At 37.2% G+C, this 24,232-nt stretch overlaps 1 protein-coding gene across 1 annotated transcript in view; it reads right to left on the bottom strand.

Annotated features, from left to right (window-relative positions):
* LOC128645442 (rap guanine nucleotide exchange factor 4-like) overlaps positions 1-23,833 on the bottom strand; it is a 388,555-nt gene extending 364,722 nt beyond the window's left edge. The window contains exon 1 of the mRNA XM_053698451.1: positions 23,614-23,833. The gene's annotated coding sequence lies outside the window, so the exon portion shown is untranslated. The remainder of the gene's footprint in view (positions 1-23,613) is intronic.
* Between the last annotated feature and the right edge of the window lie 399 nt (positions 23,834-24,232).

Below are 24,232 nucleotides of genomic sequence, written 5' to 3'. Positions count from 1 at the left end.
AATTATGCTTACTTTTCCCCTGCTGTGGGGTATAGAGCCCATGCCCCTACGACATGGTCTTCCCAAACAAGTTCTACAAAACTCCCAGCAGCATTCCTCATGTTCTTGTCAGCAACCTATACTAGCTGCTTTTAATGATACCAAGGGAAAATAACCTTATGCATTCCGTAGGGCTTACAATCACTATTATTCTGAGTTGTTCTGTTATGATTTGGTAATCTAACTGGTATATTGTTTTAAGTTTGTATGATGAGGTTTCCCCACATAATTATTATACAAAAAATAAATAAAAATCTTGGTATGCATGTATTATGTCTTCTATATTTAATATTTTATCAAGCAGGCTGCTTTTGGTTTCAGAGCTATTCACTTTTTTAATGAAACCTTTCGCTAACTAATAGATAATATGATGGACCCAAGAGTGAGCCTTTGTTTCTTTTTCCTCACCAGCTTCCCTGTTATCATTGCATCTATGTTCTGAGTGGCCAGAGGAACTCAGGGGAAAGTCCTTATCTTATGATTAGTGTATATTTTCTTAGGGGATATTTATCTTTAAATATAAACATTAGGTACTATATTTTATTTCTATAATTTTACCAAGGTTGTCATTGTCATGATATCTGAGAATTCTATCTGTTTTTGTTCTCATTTGATTGTACTTTGCACCTCTGATGGTTGTTTGCTTTTTAAATAAATAAATAAATAAATAAATAAAAAATATATATTAAAAATATTAATATATTCCATCAATTAAACTGCACAAATAATCTGTAGCACGTTATCCTGCTCCACTTTATTTCCGTAACACCCAACATGTTACCCTAGTAAGTTGAAACCTGATACAAAACTTTGTTGTCTGCAGAGATAGAGTTTGGGTGATTCGCAGTTGGTTTTAGACTATGTTATGAAAACCAAGAAATGCAGGAAGGGGTGAACATAAGCAGGACAGAGGTCCAAACCTGGGAATGTGCTGCAGGGTACAAAATGATTCGGACCTCTGTAAAATGAAAACTGTTGATGTTATACAGTCATCAGTATTACATTGATTCAAAACTAGTGATCTAGAGAGAGTCCCGATCCTAAGAATAATATTCTTAAAATCTCTTTTTCTAAAGAATCTAACTCTTTTAGATCCCATATGTCATCCTATATGGATGAAAAGTCCTTCTAGTGAAACCTTATGTTATATTATAACATAAGGCGAGACATAAGTATAGAGCTACTTGAAGAGTCTAAAAAAGTGAAATACTTGAAATCTGGCCTGTTAGGGCTCCTTGAGGACTGGAATTGAAAAACACTGGTACAAAGTCTGATGAGGCTCTATAGCCACGACATATCCTTTCAAGCAACACCATTTACACGGGTACCATTTACACACCCTGGTACCTATCTCAGAGCACATAGGGCTGCTAATTAGTGGATAAGCTATGTGCAAGCACTTGAATGAGAGGCAAGTACAGTATATACACAGTCTAAAAAGAACAAATGTTGGCCAAGTATTTCAATGTCTATTCAAACAAGCAAATGTGGCCAACATTGTAACATTTGTTCTATTTATGTTCCAGTAATAAGTTGCTACCTCTAGTACGCCACTGACAGCTCTCCAAGCATGCGCTGGGGGAAGTTTGTGTGCATGTGGACTACATCCGTATCCACAGTTGGATGCATGCATGTTATCAAAATAATGCAAAAGAAAACCATTAACTTAAAAAAATGAAAACATATGCCTCTGTTTTTTAAAGGAACAAAAACAGCAGCCGTGTTACTGTTAAATGTTTAACTACATTGTTGTTCTCATCTGAATGTCAACGTCCCATTGCTCTCCAAACAGTTCAGTTGTTTTTTAAAACATAGCAACATATTTGAAATGACTAAAATTGACCCTTTTACTATTATTTTTTTCACAATAGGTGTTGGAGCTTACAATTGTTTTATCTTGGTGTTTTTTAATTCATTCAATTCATATTTATATTTATTATAGGACAAACTGATGTGTTTCCTTTTCCTACACAATTTAAACGTTACTTAGAACAACATTTACAGTAGGCATCTTTGTGTTAAAAGAATAGTGTATTTGTCAAAGATATATATGTTTAATTAAAAAAAAAATATATATATAGTAAATGGAGAGATGAAATCAGAGCAAAGTGCACTGAATAAGCAATTTAATAACACATCTATCAACATTACGCACCACAGCAGAGTATAAGAACCTGTAATCACTGTTTACATTTCCGGTACTAACCATGGCCAAAAGTTGATCATTAGCTGAACCGCAAATAATTATTCATATATTTTATTACTGAATCAATCGTTCAAAACTATAAACCTGTTTGTCAAGTGTTGTAATAAAAATACACATATTGCTGCTGACAGTTTAAAAGGGCTTACACTGGGATCTAAATGAAAGATTTCTGCTATTTTGGGAATGTGCCATTTTCAGCATATAAAAATGTACTATTTTACCCAAGGCAACAGGAATCTCAATTTTTATAAGTCCACAGTGCATTTCAAGCTGCTCCATTAACTTGACAAAATATAAAGAAACACTAAATCCCCGGATGTTTTGTCTGTCATTTTTTTTAAACAACAATTTATATCTATTTAGAAGAATTTTTACACATAAAAAACTAGCGATTAGAACAGATCGTGTTATATTACAACACAAGCAGTCTAACAATTGGGACTTAAAGGGACACGGAACCCATTTTTTTCTTTCATGATCCAGATAGAGCATGCAATTTTAAGTAACTTTCTAATTTACTCCTATTATCAATGTCTTTGTTCTCTTGCTATCTTTATTTGAAAAAAGAAGGCATCTAAGCCTTTTTCTTGGTTCAGAACTCTGGACAGCAGTTTTTGATTGGTGGATGAATTTATCCACCAATCAGCAAGGACATCCTAGGTTGTTCACCAAAAATGGGCCGGCACCTAAACTTACATTCTTGCATTTCAAATAAAGATACCAAGAGAATAAAGAAAAATTGATAATAGGAGTAAATTAGAAAGTTGCTTAAAATGTCATGCTCTATCTGAATCACAAAAGAAAACATTTGGGTTCAGTGTCCCTTTAAGGCTCAAAAAACCCCAACATGCATATAAATCTTACAATTTTTTTTTATTTTTACATTATAATGAAATGTAGGTGTTTCTCACACACACAGAACTCAATTTCAAATGTTTAGTTTATGTTGTGCTGAGTTCTAGTACAACAAAACTAACTACCATCTGTGAACAGTTCTTAAAGGGGCATAAAACACCCTGGGGTTGATGACAATTAGACACTTTTTATTCAGCAGGATTTTATATGTCATCCTATTCATAAAATGTTAGTTTTCATTTCAATACAATTACAACAGTTGAGTGTTTCTCTGAACCAAGAATGCATTTTCGACTTACCAAAAAAAGCTCTATATTTAACATTAAGTCAAAATGTTCTCAGCGATCAAAAGTCTATTTTCTTGATACGTTTCAACAGGTGAAACTATTTTACATTTATTTCTAAACCTAAAGGCAAATATACCTTGCTAGGTAGGTGCCTGAAATGTGCATGCTCAGTGAGGGGATGGAGAAGCCTGACAGGTGTGTGCTCAGTGAGGGGATGAAAGAGGAGCCTGACAGGTGTGTGTTCAGTGAGGGGATGAAGGAGGAGCCTGACAGGTGTGTGTTCAGTGAGGAGATGAAGGAGGAGCCTGGCAGGTGCGTGCTCAATGAGGGGATGGAGAAGCCTGACAGGTGTGTGCTCAGTGAGGGGATGGAGAAGCCTGGCAGGTTCATGCTCAGTGAGGGGATGGAGAAGCCTGACAGGTGTGTGCTCAGTGAGGGGATGAAAGAGGAGCCTGACAGGTGTGTGTTCAGTGAGGGGATGAAAGAGGAGCCTGACAGGTGTGTGTTCAGTGAGGGGATGAAGGAGGAGCCTGACAGGTGTGTGTTCAGTGAGGGGATGAAGGAGGAGCCTGGCAGGTGCGTGCTCAGTGAGGGGATGGAGAAGCCTGACAGGTGTGTGTTCAGTGAGGGGATGAAGGAGGAGCCTGGCAGGTGCATGCTCAGTGAGGGGATGAAGGAGCCTGGCAGGTGTGTGCTCAGTGAGGGGATGAAGGAGGAGCCTGGCAAGTGTGTGCTCAGTGAGGTTATGAAGGAGGAGCCTGGCAGGTGTGTGCTCAGTGAGGGGATGAAGGAGGAGCCTGGCAGGTGCATGCTCAGTGAGGGGATGAAGGAGGAGCCTGGCAGGTGCATGCTCAGTGAGGGGATGAAGGAGGAGCCTGGCAGGTGTGTGCTCAGTGAGGGGATGAAGGAGCCTGGCAGGTGTGTGCTCAGTGAGGGGATGAAGGAGCCTGGCAGGTGTGTGCTCAGTGAGGGGATGAAGGAGCCAGGCAGGTGTGTGCTCAGTGAGGGGATGAAGGAGGAGCCTGGCAGGTGTGTGCTCAGTGAGGGGATGAAGGAGGAGCCTGGCAGGTGCATGTTCAGTGAGGGGATGAAGGAGGAGTCTAACAGGTGCGTGCTCAGTGCAAGTATCTTTGTAATTATTCCAAGACAATTTGGAATAACTCTGTTATGATTCTCATTTACAAGATACTCGGAAATTGCCTCAGACAACATTTTAGAGGTGTATTTGTATATATGGTCTAAATTCATTAAAGCGGTATCGCTATTGTATAGTCCTCCTGCAGTTGGCAGTACTCAAATTTACATATGTATATATATTTAACATGTAATACATCCCGCACAGCAAAGGGGATCTTCAGGAGAAGTGAGATCAGGGCCCAAACATCTAGAAATGGCATGTAGCACTCACTTTCTGTAATTGTTGTTTTTTTCTAATTCACACAAATTTCCATCACTGTCTTTTTCACTGCAGGCATTTTCTTAAACAGGCTTTCAAATAGGATTACTCCATCTTCACTGGAATTTCAAAAGGGATTGTACATTTGTGACTGATATTTCAAACAAGATTGTGCCTTAGTGACTGAAAACTCAAAATCCAGTCACAACAGTGCGGTCTCCAGTTTTTCCAGCAACATTCATAAAATCCCAATTACCAAGGCACAACCCCAGTTGCAAGTCTAGTCATAAAAGGGGTGATTCCTTTTGAAAGACAGATTTTTGCAGCTACATTATTGCAATGGAGCAGATTTACAGATAATACAGATAAGTTGTGGTCATTTTCTTTAAATATAAACCCATAGATTCTTCTTCATTTCAGAAGTGAGTTGTGACAAAAGCTGAAAATTGTGCTTTTTCAATCAATAACTGCAAAAATTAAAAAAAAAAAAAAAAAAAAAGCTTTCAGTGCAAGTGTTAATATAATCACTGAGCAAGCATGCCCAGTATAACCATTATGCCTATATACAAATGACATTCATAATGTTTACCAGTGATCAGGATGGATTTAGATTACAGTAAATTAATCTCACAAATGTAAAGGAAGATTTCCCTTACACACTGTACCAAGAGGTTAATTCAACAGAACTGTAATTTAACCCTATAAGGTGTGAAAGGGTACTTGTATATGTCAGTTTCGGTTAGATTCCCAGTTTCACTATCGATAACAAGTACTTATGAAAAAACACTTTTTTATTGAAATTAATTTGTGGCTGTGAGATTTTAGATCCCCTAAAAGCACAATTCCCGTATCGGGAGCTGATATCCAAAATATTGTGATCAAAGAATATAGGACAGGCTGTCACATTTTGATTAACAACACTGCCTGGCCTCACTAAAGAAGAAAAAAATCTGAGACTCTGTGGCTGGTCAGGAGAGTCCTCCGATGGTGTTTAAAGGGACACTGTACCCAAATTTTTTCTTTCAGGATTCAGATTGAGCATGAAATTTTAAGCAACTTTCTAATTTACTCCTATTATCAAATTTTATTAATTCTCTTTGTATCTTTATTTGAAATGCAAGAATGTAAGTTTAGATGCCAGCCCATTTTTGGTGAACAACCTGGGTTGTCCTTGCTGATTGGTGGATAAATTCATCCACCAATAAAAAGTGCTGTCCAGAGTACTGAAACCAAAAAAAAAGCTTAGATGCCTTCTTTTTCAACTAATGATAGCAAGAGAACGAAGAAAAATTGATAATAGGAGTAAATTAGAAAGTTGCTTAAAATTGCATGCTCTTTCCGAATTACAAAAGAAAAAGTTTGGGTTCAGTGTCCCTTTAAAGATGTGGTGTTTATAACCAAGCACAGTGTTTCTGCTTCATCATCAAGTCCCTCAAAGAAATTTAGAAAGTCAGATTTTAAATGGAGAGCTGTCATTATTCAGGGTTAAGGATGTGAGAGACACATACATCACAATATAATACTTAAAAAAAAAAAAAACAATATTGTGTGAGTTCTCTTCATGCAAATTATACTCAGGCCCTTACTCATGTGCTTCTCATTAATAATTAAAGGGACAGTAAAGTCAAAACTAAACTTCCATGATTCAGATAGGGCATGCAATTTTAAACAACTTTCCAATTTACTTTTATCATCAAATTTGCTTTGTTCCCTTGGTGGTATTTTTGAAAAGCTAAACCTAGCTAGGCTCAAACTGATTTCTAAACAGTTGAAAACCGCCTCCTAGCTCAGAGCATTTTGAAAGTTTTTCACAGTTAGACTGTGCTAGTTCACATGTGTCATATAGATAACATTGTGCTCACTCCCGTGAAGTTATTTAGGAGTCTTCACTGATTGACTACACTGCATGTCTGTCAAAGGCACTTAGATAAGGAGGCTGTCTGCAAAGACTTAGATACAAGGTAATCACAGAGGTAAAAAGTATATTAATATAACTGTGTTGGTTATGCAAAAACAGGGAATGGGTAATAAAGGGATTATCTATCTTTTTAAATAAGAAAAATTTTGGTGTAGACTGTCCCTTTAACTTAACAAGGTGTATTACTAAATTTACCAACCAACAGCAAGTTATCACTTGCTATCCAAAGGTGTTGGTATCAATTTTAATTTAATGTTTATGTTTGCTAAAATCTTGGTTTTCCTTTTCCTAAACAAAACTAGTTATAAATTAGACTTAAATAATAATTTCAAAACATATGCATCAATAAGGTTTAAACTGTGTTGGGTGACTTTTGGAATAACTTTTATTAGGTGGTGAGATGAAAGCTCCTTAGTGTCTAAAAATTCAATTGCATGTTTAGATGTACAGTTTACTTTGATTTTGAGCTAGGGAGATGGAGAATATATAAGAGATGGTTACATACAGTTTCAAAATAAGTGCACTATTCTAAACTTTCCTTACATTAATACTGTTCTACATTAATTTTAACGGGACACCACACATGACAAACATTGATTTACTCTGACTGACATTAATTGAGACTTAGACGAGTTTATTCTGGGGCAAGATCCAGCATAAAACCTTATTTAACTAATGTTGGTCTTTTATTTCCCTATGGTTCTCAATGGATTATGGTGGCATTTAGTAACTGTAATGGGGTGGCCAGAGTAACTGTCAACAAGTTATATAAATTACACAAGTGTAACCAGCTACCTTTAGGTTCCTTTTCTTTTTGTTAATTTTAATACCAGAAAATCAGCTAAGCCTTGAATAAAATTTTATGATTTGAGTGTGACATGTTGGGTAAAATGTATTATGTATTTTACCAGCTCAATTAAGCAACAGGATTCTGATCTTGCCATAGTAATGGCTTCTGACTGAATAACAGCTTCACCAGAGGTGTATCTAAAGAAATATAAATCTGCATTTGTGTGACAGACAGCCTTCATAGTTGCTGGGAAAACATAATTTATGTAAGAACTTACCTGATAAATTCATTTCTTTCATATTAGCAAGAGTCCATGAGCTAGTGACGTATGGGATATACATTCCTACCAGGAGGGGCAAAGTTTCCCAAACCTCAAAATGCCTATAAATACACCCCTCACCACACCCACAAATCAGTTTAATGCATAGCCAAGAAGTGGGGTGATAAGAAAAAAGTGCGAAAGCATAAAAAAAATAAGGAATTGGAATAATTGTACTTTATACAAAAAAATCATAACCACCACAAAAAGGGTGGGCCTCATGGACTCTTGCTAATATGAAAGAAATGAATTTATCAGGTAAGTTCTTACATAAATTATGTTTTCTTTCATGTAATTAGCAAGAGTCCATGAGCTAGTGACGTATGGGATAATGACTACCCAAGATGTGGATCTTCCACGCAAGAGTCACTAGAGAGGGAGGGATAAAATAAAGACAGCCAATTCCGCTGAAAATAATCCACACCCAAAATAAAGTTTAAATCTTATAATGAAAAAAACTGAAATTATAAGCAGAAGAATCAAACTGAAACAGCTGCCTGAAGTACTTTTCTACCAAAAACTGCTTCAGAAGAAGAAAACACATCAAAATGGTAGAATTTAGTAAAAGTATGCAAAGAAGACCAAGTTGCTGCTTTGCAAATCTGATCAACCGAAGCTTCATTCCTAAACGCCCAGGAAGTAGAAACTGACCTAGTAGAATGAGCTGTAATCCTTTGAGGCGGAGTTTTACCCGACTCGACATAGGCATGATGAATTAAAGATTTTAACCAAGATGACAAAGAAATGGCAGAGGCCTTCTGACCTTTCCTAGAACCGGAAAAGATAACAAATAGACTAGAAGTCTTTCGGAAATTCTTAGTAGCTTCAACATAATATTTCAAAGCTCTAACTACATCCAAAGAATGCAATGATTTCTCCTTAGAATTCTTAGGATTAGGACATAATGAAGGAACCACAATTTCTCTACTAATGTAGTTAGAATTCACAACCTTAGGTAAAAATGTAAAAGAAGTTCGCAACACCGCCTTATCCTGATGAAAAATCAGAAAAGGAGACTCACAAGAAAGAGCAGATAATTCAGAAACTCTTCTAGCAGAAGAGATGGCCAAAAGAAACAAAACTTTCCAAGAAAGAAATTTAATGTCCAATGAATGCATAGGTTCAAACGGAGGAGCTTGAAGAGCCCCCAGAACCAAATTCAAACTCCAAGGAGGAGAAATTGACTTAATGACAGGTTTTATACGAACCAAAGCTTGTACAAAACAATGAATATCAGGAAGATTAGCAATCTTTCTATGAAAAAGAACAGAAAGAGCAGAGATTTGTCCTTTCAAGGAACTTGCAGACAAACCTTTATCCAAACCATCCTGAAGAAACTGTAAAATTCTCGGAATTCTAAAAGAATGGCAGGAAAAATGATGAGAAAGACACCAAGAAATGTAAGTCTTCCAGACTCTATAATATATCTTCCTAGATACAGATTTACGAGCCTGTAACATAGTATTAATCACAGAGTCAGAGAAACCTCTTTGACTAAGAATCAAGCGTTCAATCTCCATACCTTTAAATTTAAGGATTTGAGATCCTGATGGAAAAAAGGACCTTGCAACAGAAGGTCTGGTCTTAACGGAAGAGGCCACGGTTGGCAAGAGGCCATCCGGACAAGATCCGCATACCAAAACCTGTGAGGCCATGCTGGAGCCACCAGCAGAACAAACGAGCATTCCTTCAGAATCTTGGAGATTACTCTTGGAAGAAGAACTAGAGGCGGAAAGAGATAGGCAGGATGATACTTCCAAGGAAGTGACAATGCATCCACTGCTTCCGCCTGAGGATCCCTGGATCTGGACAGATACCTGGGAAGTTTCTTGTTTAGATGAGAAGCCATCAGATCTATTTCTGGAAGTCCACACATTTGAACAATCTGAAGAAATACCTCTGGGTGAAGAGACCATTCGCCCGGATGTAACGTTTGGCGACTGAGATAATCCGCTTCCCAATTGTCTATACCTGGGATATGAACCACAGAAATTAGACAGGAGCTGGATTCCGCCCACACCAGTATTCGAGATACTTCTTTCATAGCCAGAGGACTGTGAGTCCCTCCTTGATGATTGATGTATGCCACAGTTGTGACATTGTCTGTCTGAAAACAAATGAACGATTCTCTCTTTAGAAGAGGCCATGACTGAAGAGCTCTGAAAATTGCACGGAGTTCCAAAATATTGATTGGTAATCTCACCTCTTGAGATTCCCAAACCCCTTATGCTGTCAGAGACCCCCAAACAGCTCCCCAACCTGTCAGACTTGCATCTGTTGAAATTACAGTCCAGGTCGGAAGAACAAAAGAAGCCCCCTGAACTAAACGATGGTGATCTGTCCACCACGTCAGAGAGTGTCGTACAATCGGTTTTAAAGATATTAATTGAGATATCTTTGTGTAATCCCTGCACCACTGGTTCAGCATACAGAGCTGAAGAGGTCGCATGTGAAAACGAGCAAAGGGGATCGCGTCCGATGCAGCAGTCATAAGACCTAGAATTTCCATGCATAAGGCTACCGAAGGGAATGATTGTGATTGAAGGTTTCGACAAGCTGAGATCAATTTTAGACGTCTCTTGTCTGTCAGAGACAGAGTCATGGACACTGAATCTATCTGGAAACCTAAAAAGATTACCCTTGTCTGAGGAATCAATGAACTTTTCGGTAAATTGATCCTCCAACCATGATCTTGAAGAAACAACACAAGTTGATTCGTATGAGATTCTGCTAAATGTGAAGACTGAGCAAGTACCAAGATATCGTCCAAATAAGGAAATACCACAATACCCTGTTCTCTGATTACAGACAGAAAGGCACCGAGAACCTTTGTAAAAATTCTTGGAGCTGTTGCTAGTACAAACGGCAGAGCCACAAACTGGTAATGCTTGTTTAGGAAAGAGAATCTCAGAAACTGATAGTGATCCGGATGAATCGGAATATGCAGATATGCATCCTGTAAATCTATTGTGGACATATAATGCCCTTGCTGAACAAAAGGCAGGATAGTCCTTATAGTTACCATTTTGAATGTTGGTATCATAACGATTCAATATTTTTAGATCCAGAACTGGTCTGAAGGAATTCTCCTTCTTTGGTACAATGAAGAGATTTGAATAAAATCCCAGCCCCTGTTCCAGAACTGGAACTGGCATAATTACTCCAGCCAACTCTAGATCTGAAACACATTTCAGAAATGCTTGAGCTTTCGCTGGATTTACTGGGACACGGGAAAGAAAAAATCTCTTTGCAGGAGGCCTTATCTTGAAGCCAATTCTATACCCTTCTGAAACAATGTTCTGAATCCAAAGATTGTGAATTGAATTGATCCAAATTTCTTTGAAAAAACGTAATCTGCCCCCTACCAGCTGGGCTGGAATGAGGGCCGTACCTTCATGTGGACTTGGGAGCTGGCTTTGGTTTTCTAAAAGGCTTGGATTTATTCCAGACTGGAGATGGTTTCCAAACTGATACCGCTCCTGTGGGTGAAGGATCAGGCTTTTGTTCCTTATTGTGACGAAAGGAACGAAAACGATTATTAGATCTAAATTTACCTTTAGATTTTTTATCCTGTGGTAAAAAAGTTCCTTTCCCTCCAGTAACAGTTGAGATAATAGAATCCAACTGAGAACCAAATAATTTATTAACCTGGAAAGAAAGGGAAAGCAAAGTTGACTTAGAAGACATATCAGCATTCCAAGTTTTAAGCCATAAAGCTCTTCTAGCTAAAATAGCTAGAGACATATACCTGACATCGACTCTAATGATATCAAAGATGGCATCACAAATAAAGTTATTAGCATGTTGAAGAAGATTAACAATGCTATGAGAATTATAATCTGTTACTTGTTGCGCTAAAGCTTCTAACCAAAAAGTTGAAGCTGCAGCAACATCCGCTAAAGATATAGCTGGTCTAAGAAGATTACCTGAACATAAGTAAGCTTTTCTTAGAAAGGATTCAATCTTCCTATCTAAAGGATCCTTAAAGGAAGTACTATCTGCCATAGGAATAGTAGTACGTTTAGCAAGAGTAGAGATAGCCCCATCAACTTTAGGGATTTTGTCCCAAAACTCTAATCTGTCAGATGGCACAGGATATAATTGCTTAAAACGTTTAGAAGGAGTAAATGAATTACCCAAATTATTCCATTCCCTGGAGATTACTTCAGAAATAGCATCAGGGACAGGAAAAACTTCTGGAATAACTACAGGAGATTTAAAAACCTTATTTAAACGTTTGGATTTAGTATCAAGAGGACCAGAATCCTCTATTTCTAATGCAATTAAGACTTCTTTAAGACTTCTTTAAGTAAAGAACGAATAAATTACATTTTAAATAAATATGAAGATTTGTCAGCATCAACCTCTGAGACAGAATCCTCTGAACCAGAGGAACCATTATCAGAATCAGAATGATGATGTTCATTTAAAAATTCATCTGAAAAATGAGAAGTTTTAAAAGACCTTTTACGTTTACTAGAAGGAGGAATAACAGACATGGCCTTCTTAATGGATTTAGAAACAAAATCTCTTATGTTAACAGGAACACTCTGAGTATTAGATGTTGACGGAACAGCAACAGGTAATGTAACATTACTAAAGGAAATATTATCTGCATTAACAAGTTTGTCATGACATTCATTACAAACAACAGCTGGAGGAACAGATACCACAAGTTTACAGCAGATACACTTAACTTTGGTCGATCCAGCACCAGGCAGCGTTTTTCCAGAAGTATCTTCTGACTCAGTGTCAACCTGGGACATCTTGCAATATGTAATAGAAAAAACAACATATAAAGCAAAATTGATCAAATTCCTTAAATGACAGTTTCAGGAATGGGAAAAAATGCCAGTGAACAAGCTTCTAGCAACCAGAAGCAATAAATAATGAGACTTAAATAATGTGGAGACAATAGTGACGCCCATATTTTTTAGCGCCAAAAAAGACGCCCACATTAAAAGCATTTAGGCGCCAAAAATGACACCACATCCGGAACGCCGACACTTTTGGCGCAAAAAAAGTAAAAAAATGACGCAACTTCCGGCGACACGTATGACGCCGGAAACAGAAAAAAAAATTTGGCGCCAAAAAAGTCTGCGCCAAGAATGACGCAATAAAACGAAGCATTTTCAGCCCCCGCGAGCCTAACAGGGAAAAAGACAAATTTTAAGGTAAGAAAAAAATTGATTTATTCATATGCATTATCCCAAATATGAAACTAACTGTCTGAAATAAGGAACGTTGAACATTCTGAGTCAAGGCAAATAAATGTTTGAATACATATATTTAGAACTTTATATAAAAGTGCCCAACCATAGCTTAGAGTGTCACAGAAAATAAGACTTACTTACCCCAGGACACTCATCTACATGTTTGTAGAAAGCCAAACCAGTACTGAAACGAAAATCAGCAGAGGTAATGGTATATAAATAAGAGTATATCGTCAATCTGAAAAGGGAGGTAAGAGATGAATCTCTACGACCGATAACAGAGAACCTATGAAATAGACCCCGAAGAAGGAGATCATTGAATTCAAATAGGCAATACTCTCCTCACATCCCTCTGACATTCACTGCACGCTGAGAGGAAAACCGGGCTCCAACCTGCTGCGGAGCGCATATCAACGTAGAATCTAGCACAAACTTACTTCACCACCTCCATAGGAGGCAAAGTTTGTAAAACTGAATTGTGGGTGTGGTGAGGGGTGTATTTATAGGCATTTTGAGGTTTGGGAAACTTTGCCCCTCCTGGTAGGAATGTATATCGCATACGTCACTAGCTCATGGACTCTTGCTAATTACATGAAAGAAACTATAGATAGTTCCTTTTGGATAGCCAACTAAAATTAAAGCTAGTTGAAGAAAACGGATTCTTTAAGTATCTTATTCTTCAACCTGTTACCTACCAGTGAGTGCTACAACACATTACCTGAGGTGTGCTTCTGCTGTCATAAAATGTCTGCTTAATAACATTTTTAGTTGGTGTCCTGTTTTCTTTTCTGCAAGCAATAAGTAGCAGGTTATCTGAATTGTTTTAAACTATCTTTTACCAATTAACTTGCAAAAATATCTCAACATATTAGTAATATGGAATTAAAAGGTTTAAGAGTCCATTTAATTAACGTCAATCTAGCAAAAATACTGAGTAAACTATTGTGTGAAGCACAGAGACTTTGTTTTTCTGTGAAAGCTACAATTATACAAAAAGAATAATAAAACTACAGCACATTACTGTGCCTATGCATGTAATGTTTAAAACTACAGCACATTACTGTGCCTATGCATGTAATGTTTAAAACTACAGCGCATACTGTGCCTATGCATGTAATGTTTAAAACTACAGCACATTACTGTGCCTATGCATGTAATGTTTAAAACTACAGCACATTACTGTGCCTATGCATGTAATGTTTAAAACTACAGCGCATACTGTGCCTATGCATGTAATGTTTAAAACTACAGCACATTACTGTGCCTATGCATGTAATGTTTAAAACTACAGCACATTACTGTGCCTATGCATGTAATGTTTAAAACTACAGCACATTACTGTGCCTATGCATGTAATGTTTAAAACTACAGCACATTACTGTGCCTATGCATGTAATGTTTAAAACTACAGCACATTACTGTGCCTATGCATGCAATGTTTAAAACTACAGCGCATACTGTGCCTATGCATGTAATGTTTAAAACTACAGCGCATTACTGTGTCTATGTACGTAATGTTTAAAACTACAGCGCATTACTGTGCCTATGTACGTAATGTTTAAAACTACAGCGCATTACTGTGCCTATGTATTTGATGCTTAAAACTACAGCGCATTACTGTGCCTATGTATTTGATGTTTAAAACTACAGTGCATTACTGTGCCTATGCATGTGATGTTTAAAACTAGAGCGCATTACTGTGCCTATGCATGTGATGTTTAAAACTACAGCGCATTACTGTGCTTATGCATGTGATGTTTAAAACTACAGCGCATACTGTGCCTATGTATGTAATGTTTAAAACTACAGCGCATACTGTGCCTATGCATGTAATGTTTAGAACTACAGCGCATTACTGTGCCTATGCATGTAATGTTTAAAACTACAGCGCATACTGTGCCTATGCATGTAATGTTTAAAACTACAGCGCATACTGTGTCTATTCATGTAATGTTTAAAACTACAGCGCATACTGTGCCTATGCATGTAATGTTTAAAACTACAGCGCATACTGTGCCTATACATGTGATGTTTAAAACTACAGCGCATACGGTGCTTATGAATGTAATGTTTAAAACTACAGCGCATTACTGTGCCTATGCATGTAATGTTTAAAACTACAGCGCATTACTGTGCCCATGCATGTAATGTTTAAAACTACAGCGCATACTGTGCCTATGCATGTAATGTTTAGAACTACAGCGCATTACTGTGCCTATGCATGTAATGTTTAAAACTACAGCGCATACTGTGCCTATGCATGTAATGTTTAAAACTACAGCGCATACTGTGTCTATTCATGTAATGTTTAAAACTACAGCGCATACTGTGCCTATGCATGTAATGTTTAAAACTACAGCGCATACTGTGCCTATACATGTGATGTTTAAAACTACAGCGCATACGGTGCTTATGAATGTAATGTTTAAAACTACAGCGCATTACTGTGCCTATGTATTTGATGTTTAAAACTACAGTGCATTACTGTGCCTATGCATGTGATGTTTAAAACTAGAGCGCATTACTGTGCCTATGCATGTGATGTTTAAAACTACAGCGCATTACTGTGCTTATGCATGTGATGTTTAAAACTACAGCGCATACTGTGCCTATGTATGTAATGTTTAAAACTACAGCGCATACTGTGCCTATGCATGTAATGTTTAGAACTACAGCGCATTACTGTGCCTATGCATGTAATGTTTAAAACTACAGCGCATACTGTGCCTATGCATGTAATGTTTAAAACTACAGCGCATACTGTGTCTATTCATGTAATGTTTAAAACTACAGCGCATACTGTGCCTATGCATGTAATGTTTAAAACTACAGCGCATACTGTGCCTATACATGTGATGTTTAAAACTACAGCGCATACGGTGCTTATGAATGTAATGTTTAAAACTACAGCGCATTACTGTGCCTATGCATGTAATGTTTAAAACTACAGCGCATTACTGTGCCCATGCATGTAATGTTTAAAACTACAGCGCATTACTGTGTCTATGCATGTGGTGTATACATTGTTACTCTTAAGGGATTAGAAAAGTGTGGTAAAAAACTGATTATTAAAATGCATAGCTCTTTATTGCATTGTGCGTGCGCTAGGGATCATCAGTAAGAGTGCATGCGTCTGGAACACTGGAGCTCCAGAGAAATAGCGAACCCAGGTTGCCCACCGTGATTGGCTAATGCAAATTAGCCTCATGGTGGGTTTGGAAACAAGCCAGGTTTCATATAAAGATTGCGGCGATATGGTTTGGAAGCTAAAGTGCAAAGGTATTTGGGCACATTTATGTTTACAAATAACCTATGTAATAATATAATAATAATTTTTGCTCTTACTATCCCTTTAACAAATATGGCTTGCTCTATGTCCCTTATGGTAATAAAAGGACAAAACAGTAGAAAAAGAAAGCACAGGGGGGTTAACATACAGTTAACATCAATTCCAGAGCAGCAATGCACTAATGGAACTAAATTAACATATTTGGTGAGTCAATGACAAGAGGCATATGTGTGTGGCTATCAATTACCAGACAGCTCATAGTGGGCATTGCTGTTTCTGAGCCTACCTAGGTATGCTTTTAACAAAAGGTACCAACAGAATGGAGTGAATTTGATAACAGAAGTACAATGAAAATCTCATAAAAATAGCATTATGTAAGCAAATCGGGCATACTGACCACGCACACACCAGTGGTTTATACAGCACTGTCCACTCTGTCACACCCCAAAACACCAAATGTAAATTGAACACAACATGCACAAAATATTAACCCCTTAACAACCACAACGTACCCTTAAGGTGCTGGTGGTTAAGGGATTTTCTGACTATAATAGAGCGGGTCTCGCAGTCAGTGGCAAGACTGCGCTATTATACAGGGAGTGCAGAATTATTAGGCAAATGAGTATTTTGACCACATCATCCTCTTTATGCATGTTGTCTTACTCCAAGCTGTATAGCTGTATAGGCTCGAAAGCCTACTACCAATTAAGCATATTAGGTGATGTGCATCTCTGTAATGAGAAGGGGTGTGGTCTAATGACATCAACACCCTATATCAGGTGTGCATAATTATTAGGCAACTTCCTTTCCTTTGGCAAAATGGGTCAAAAGAAGGACTTGACAGGCTCAGAAAAGTCAAAAATAGTGAGATATCTTGCAGAGGGATGCAGCACTCTTAAAATTGCAAAGCTTCTGAAGCGTGATCATCGAACAATCAAGCATTTCATTCAAAATAGTCAACAGGGTCGCAAGAAGCGTGTGGAAAAACCAAGGCGCAAAATAACTGCCCATGAACTGAGAAAAGTCAAGCGTGCCACTTGCCACCAGTTTGGCCATATTTCAGAGCTACATCACTGGAGTGCCCAAAAGCACAAGGTGTGCAATACTCAGAGACATGGCCAAGGTAAGAAAGGCTGAAAGACGACCACCACTGAACAAGACACACAAGCTGAAACATCAAGACTGGGCCAAGAAATATCTCAAGACTGATTTTTCTAAGGTTTTATAGACTGATGAAATGAGAGTGAGTCTTGATGGGCAAGATGGATGGGCCCGTGGCTGGATTGGTAAAGGGCAGAGAGATCCAGTCCGACTCAGACGCCAGCAAGGTGGAGGTGGAGTACTGGTTTGGGCTGGTATCATCAAAGATGAGCTTGTGGGGCCTTTTCGGGTTGAGGATGGAGTCAAGCTCAACTCCCAGTCCTACTGCCAGTTTCTGGAAGACACCTTCATCAAGCAGTGGTACAGGAAGAAGTCTGCATCCTTTAAGAAAAACATGATTTTCATGCAGGACAATGCTCCATCACACGCGTCTAAGTACTCCACAGCGTGGCTGGCAAGAAAGGGTATAAAAGAAGAAAATCTAATGACATGGCCTCCTTGTTCACCTGATCTGAACCCCATTGAGAACCTGAGGTCCATCATCAAATGTGAGATTTACAAGGAGGGAAAACAGTACACCTCTCTGAACAGTGTCTGGGAGGCTGTGGTTGCTGCTGCACGCAATGTTGATGGTGAACAGATCAAAACACTGACAGAATCCATGGATGGCAGGCTTTTGAGTGTCCTTGCAAAGAAAGGTGGCTATATTGGTCACTGATTTGTTTTTGTTTTGTTTTTGAATGTCAGAAATGTATATTTGTGAATGTTGAGATGTTATATTGGTTTCACTGGTAAAAATAAATAATTGAAATGGGTATATATTTGTTTTTTGTTAAGTTGCCTAATAATTATGCACAGTAATAGTCACCTGCACACACAGATATCCCCCTAAAATAGCTATAACTAAAAACAAACTAAAAACTACTTCCAAAACTATTCAGCTTTGATATTAATGAGTTTTTTGGGTTCATTGAGAACATGGTTGTTGTTCAATAATAAAATTAATCCTCAAAAATACAACTTGCCCAATAATTCTGCACTCCCTGTAATTTCCCTCCCTCCTGCAGGCTTCCTAAAATAGCGCAGTTTCGCCCCCAGCTATTAGAAAAACAAGCCCCATAGAAAGACCAGCTGGTTGTTAAGGGGTTAATATTGTATTATTCAGTCTGGTCTGTTAACTGCAGAGTTAGATGCCAGTTCACCAAATTACACATTTTATTATTTTGCTGTACTTATGTAAAGTGCAAGATACTTAAACACTGCAATACTCAAACAAATATATACATAAGACCAACAAAGGCCTAATGTTTGATTCCCACAGACCTAAAAAGTGCTTTGATTGGTAACTGTGGATGCATTTTATTCTAAAGGAACAGTCCTATAGTTTTGTATCTTTAGGCAATTAGGTTTGAGTTAAGCCAGATGGGATATAAATTTCATACAAATATAACTTGCTATCCCCCTTCTTCCCCCACCCTTGCCCTGCGCCACTTTATATCTCACTTTTAAATGAACACAGTAGGAAATGTTAAACAAATATGCTAGATATTGTACAGTCTATAAAATGCATAGGTCAGTGGTCATGTACACTTACCAGCAGAAGTAGTAGTCTTCCTATTCACTTGCCATAATACAGTGATATTATTTAGTCGCCTTCTCTGTGTGTTTTTTTTAATACTACTGGCAAACCATCTGCTGGAGTCCCTGTTCATGATTATTTACGTAATCTGTGACTATAACAGCAACTGGCAGCTTTGCACAAAGTGCGAAAAAGCAAAACATAGGAGAGAGAGAGGAAGAGAGAGAGATAGATAGAGAGAGAGAGTAATGACAGAGGCTTATGAATTAGAAAAGGATATGGAAACAGACACTAATATATATTAGCAGGTACATTAGCACTTGTGTATTATATGCACGTTACCTGAAAACACTTTTTTTGCACACAGATTAGCATCAGATGTTTTTAACCAAATTTTTATCCTAAGCCATAGAAACAAAATGGTGGCTAATGTCTGAACTGAAGTATATATTAGTATGTATACTATTATAAACAGTATGTTGTACAGATACAAATACCCAAATTCAGAATTCCAAAATCCAAACGTATTCTGAAATACAATTTTTTGTTCTGCCTGTAAATCAGAATCTTCTCTGTCTTTGTCTTTTTGTGTTCTAAAATGCAAATAATATTCTATATTTATTTAAAGGGACAGTCTAGTCCAAAATAAACTTTCATGATTCAGATAAAGAATGTAATTTAAAAAAAAAAATCAAATTTACTTTTATCACCAATTTTGCTTTGTTCTCTTGGTATTCTTAGTTGAAAGCTAAACCTAGGAGGTTCATATGCTAATTGAAGGCCGCCTCTTCTCTCAAGGCATTTTGACAGTTTTTCACCACTAGAGGATGTTAATTCATGTGTGTTATATAGATAACACTGTGCTCATGCACGTGGAGTTCAGGTGAGCCAGCTCTGATTGGCTAAGATAGATGTCTGTCAAAAGAACTGAAATAAGGGGGCAGTTTGCAGAGGATTAGATACAAGGTAATCACAGAGGTAAAAAGTGTATTTATATAACTGTGTTGGTTGTGCAAAACTAGGGAATGGCTAATAAAGGGATTATCTGGTGTAGACTGTCCCTTTAAAACAACAATTATTACCTTTCTGATTATAGTACTGTACTATCTTTTTGAGGGTATTATCTATAGTAAAGTATTAAAAAATTATATGAAACTACCTTGAGCTTTCATGTATAAGATGTATTATGTCATGTAAATATTGCCTACATTATGTAAATATTCCAGCATCCAAACTATTCTGCAATCCAAACCTTTTCCTGCCCCAAGCGGTAATATTGATAGTATATGGTTTGGCCTTGTTCTAACAAGAAAATTAAATAAGCCAATAAGAAATATTCATCAGAGATTAACACATTAGTTAAATTATATTGCAGTCTTCTCTGAGTCTGATATTAGCATTGACACAACTTTTAAAACTAAGAAAATAATCACAATCTATTGTTGTATAATTATCTGCATGTAATCGGCAGCAGATGAGCTTCTTTCGATGTTGACGTGATCATAATCAGCTATCTTCATTGTTTATCAGCAGCACTTTTTTCATTATGGGTTTAATGCTAAACAGCCCTGTATTTAACATGTGCCAGTTCTGTTTTACTGATCACAATCCAAATTCTATACTTAAAGTGACAGTAAAGTCAAAATTAAACTTTCATGATTCAGATAGAGCATGCAATTTTAAACAGATTTCCAGTTTACTTCTATTATCAAATTTGCTTCATTCTATTGGTATCTTTTGTTCAAGACTAAACCAAGGTAGGCTTATAGGAGCTTATGAGCATGCACAGTGTTTATACCAATGTTATACATAGTTACAAACAATGCTGCAAGCACTGCTGACAGATGGTTATGACACATGCACACTCCTAAACTCACCTAGGATTACTCTTTAGCAAAATTGATAATAGAAGTAAATTGGAAAGTTGTTTAAATATTCATGCTCTATCCAATCAATTTAAGTTTAAATTTGACTTTACATTTACATGGTCATTTTTCACTTATGGAATTCCCTACCTAAAATGAATTAACACGACTTTTCAAAATTAGTATCCCAGAAGTTTCCAATTGTAACATTGGTTTTGTAAATTCACTAAACACTCTGACATTACCCCCACCGTATTGGATGACAAGCACCGTCAAATACTTGCTTAATCTGTTAAACCTAAAAAAAATAATACACACTTTTTCACTAATAAAACTTAGCCAGATCCATAACACAAAGAAAATACATGCCCAATATACAGATAATGGCTCAGTTTAAACCCCTTAGAAATACATATACACGTAACAGGTTAAATGCACTCACCTATTGGCATCACTATACACTATTACAATGGATAACTCAACATAACAAATTAGGAGATTAATGATTTGTTGTTTTCGGGAGGTAACAATTCAGAGCTTTAGAAATATTGATGACAGAATTATTTTAGGATTGTGGACGCTGGAAAAACACAATGACAGTACTGGTAAAGGTTCAGAAATGGATCTCTGCCAAAAATGATTGTAAAACTGATCAAAGCTTCAGTTTTATTTTCTCGAAAGATACTGGCTGAGTTCTGCAAACACTGGAATAGATTTACTATAACAAGACCAACCAATGAGGAGACAGCTACAGTGGGTAGCAGCCCAGTATTGTGTGGACAATACACCTTATCTGGGTTTTTTACTCAGGTGAAAAACAGTTTTGTCTGCTGCTTCACATCTTCCCCCCTTGCCATTTCAAACCTTTATGGGCTCCTCAATCTTCCCCCTCTCCACTCCTTGGCATGTTGATCATGGGACTAGGTATGCAAATAGGATGGTTAACTGTGTGTGTGCACCTGTGTGTTTGTGTGGCTGTGGGTCAACATATATGTTAGGGTGTGTGTACTCCTGAGCTTCAATGTGTGTGTGTGAATAAAAGGCTAGCTGTGCATGTAAATGTGTGTATGGCAAGGCATAAATGTCTCAATAAGAGTGAGCATGTGTGCTTATGAATGATATTGTTATTAAGTCAGTGGGCGGAGTTATATACTGTATCTTTATATGTGTATCTGTTTCAGTGTATGAGTCCATGGTCATGGGCTAGATGCAATAAAGTTTGTGAGGTCTCTCACTGGATGAAATAAGGAGAATTTTACTTTGAAATTTCTGTACCTCAGAGACATACTATGTTTATTGTTTTATTGAGAAAGGGACAGATGCTGTACATTTTAGTATATGATTAGACGTATGTGGCAATATTACTTTACAAGAGTCTGTTTTTGTTTGACAAATGAGCTGTATGTCCCTTTACATTTCAGAATCCCCTAAAAGAGTAGAAAATAACACTCAAGCAACATGTACCAATGGCTCAGGGACAGTTTATACCAGAATTGTTATTGTTTAAAAAGATAGATAATCCCTTTATTATCCATTCCCCAGTTTTGTATAACCAACACTGTTATATTAATATACTTTCTATCTCTGCAAACTGCCTCCTTATTTCAGTTCTTTTGACAGACTTGCATTTTAGCCAATTAGTGCTGACTCCTAGGTAACTCCACAGGCGTGAGCACAATGTTATTCATATGGCACACATGAACTAATGCCCTCTAGTTGTGAAAAAATGTCAAAATGCATTCAGATAAGAGGCTGCCTTCAAGGGGTAAGAAATTAGCATATGAGCTTACCTAGGTTTAGCTTTCAACTTTACAATACCAAGAGAACGAAAGCAAAATTGATGATAAAAGTAAATTGGAAAGTTGTTTAAAATTACATGCCCTATCTGAATCATGAAAGTTATTTTAGACTAAACTGGCTCTTTAAATACAGCCTGTTGTCTAAACAGTGGTGGGATAAGGGAGTTCTAGTGACATCTGAGGTAGACTAAAGAAGTTAGAAAGCTCAACTGTGCAACTAGGCAACTGTGCTTTGGCAGTGAAAGGGTTAAGTCCAGGCTGCACAGAAACATCACTGTAGTTATTGGCTAATGCCAGGTATTTCATAACTAAAGCAATACCCCTTGTGTTTTGTCAATAATGCACAATAATAATGATCAATGACACAATGAACACCCCTGTGTTAAACTACAGCATATTCACTCTTTTATTCCAGCATAAACATCATCTCAACAGCTGACCTGCAAGTGCCGGTCTCCTTGTTCATACTTTATACATAATTTAACTCGCTCATCCTTTCAGCACAAAGTAAAAAGCTTTATAAAAATCCTTCCAGCAAACCCTGAAGTGCTTTTTCAGATTCGTTTAGCACCATTCTTCACAGAACACCTACCACGTTCAGATTTAAAGAACCATCATCACTACTAAAAAGTTCTCTTTTAAAAAAATAAAATACCACCTATGAATAAGCAACATTCTAATTTGGGTTTACTTTACAATACTATGGTCAGTTGTATCACAAATAACAATTCACTATGGAATAAATAAACTGAACATCGGAATATTCTTCCAATTAAAACCAATTGTAACAGTAGTCTAGTATTATTAAAAATGCCATGTATATAACCAGCAGATACTGTTGTTTCATATCTGCACAAAGCAAATGATATAGTTTCCTAAGTAAATCTGTTGGAAATATGCTTTGCAAAGAAACATAAAAAGACAGCACAGAATGAAACACAAATACCTGGAACTTACAATGATTTCTGTTCATAGGTATATCTCAGTACGTATCCTCAAGGGTACAGTCCACTCTGTAGCAACACAGGCACATGGTCACATTGAATCAGCTTTTCCCTCTGTCCATGAATATAACTGATTTCTACAGTGTCACAAAAGGCGGCTCATCATGTTGTTTCTGCTTGTGTACCCAGCTTGAGCTTCCTCAGCCCGTACAAAAAACAGCCAGCAAATACAATGCAGGGTTTCCTCTAACAAGCAATTTCTGAACAGACACTCCTGGCCAGGATGCTACTTGATTCGGTTGATCCTCCCCTTCCTATCTCACTGGGAAATCCAGCAACACATACAAATCATAGTCCCCTAGGATTTCTTTTCATAATAATTTAAATCAATTCATGCTCAAAAGAATATGTCCATTGCAGAACTAGGTTAAATTAGTAGCTTATGCATTGCATCCTCACTATATATATATATATTTATTTACAGTATATATACTATATATAAAGAATAAACTTCTAGGTTAGTACACTAAGTTAACTGTTATCTAATTTGTTTCAGCAGATACTGGTTGTAAAACTCACCAATACAGTAGCTAATGTGAACATGAAAATCATGTAATTTGCCATAAATTTGG

Source organism: Bombina bombina, chromosome 1 (assembly GCF_027579735.1).
Source record: "Bombina bombina isolate aBomBom1 chromosome 1, aBomBom1.pri, whole genome shotgun sequence".
Taxonomy (NCBI): domain Eukaryota; kingdom Metazoa; phylum Chordata; class Amphibia; order Anura; family Bombinatoridae; genus Bombina; species Bombina bombina.
This window is presented reverse-complemented; position numbering and strand designations above follow the sequence as displayed.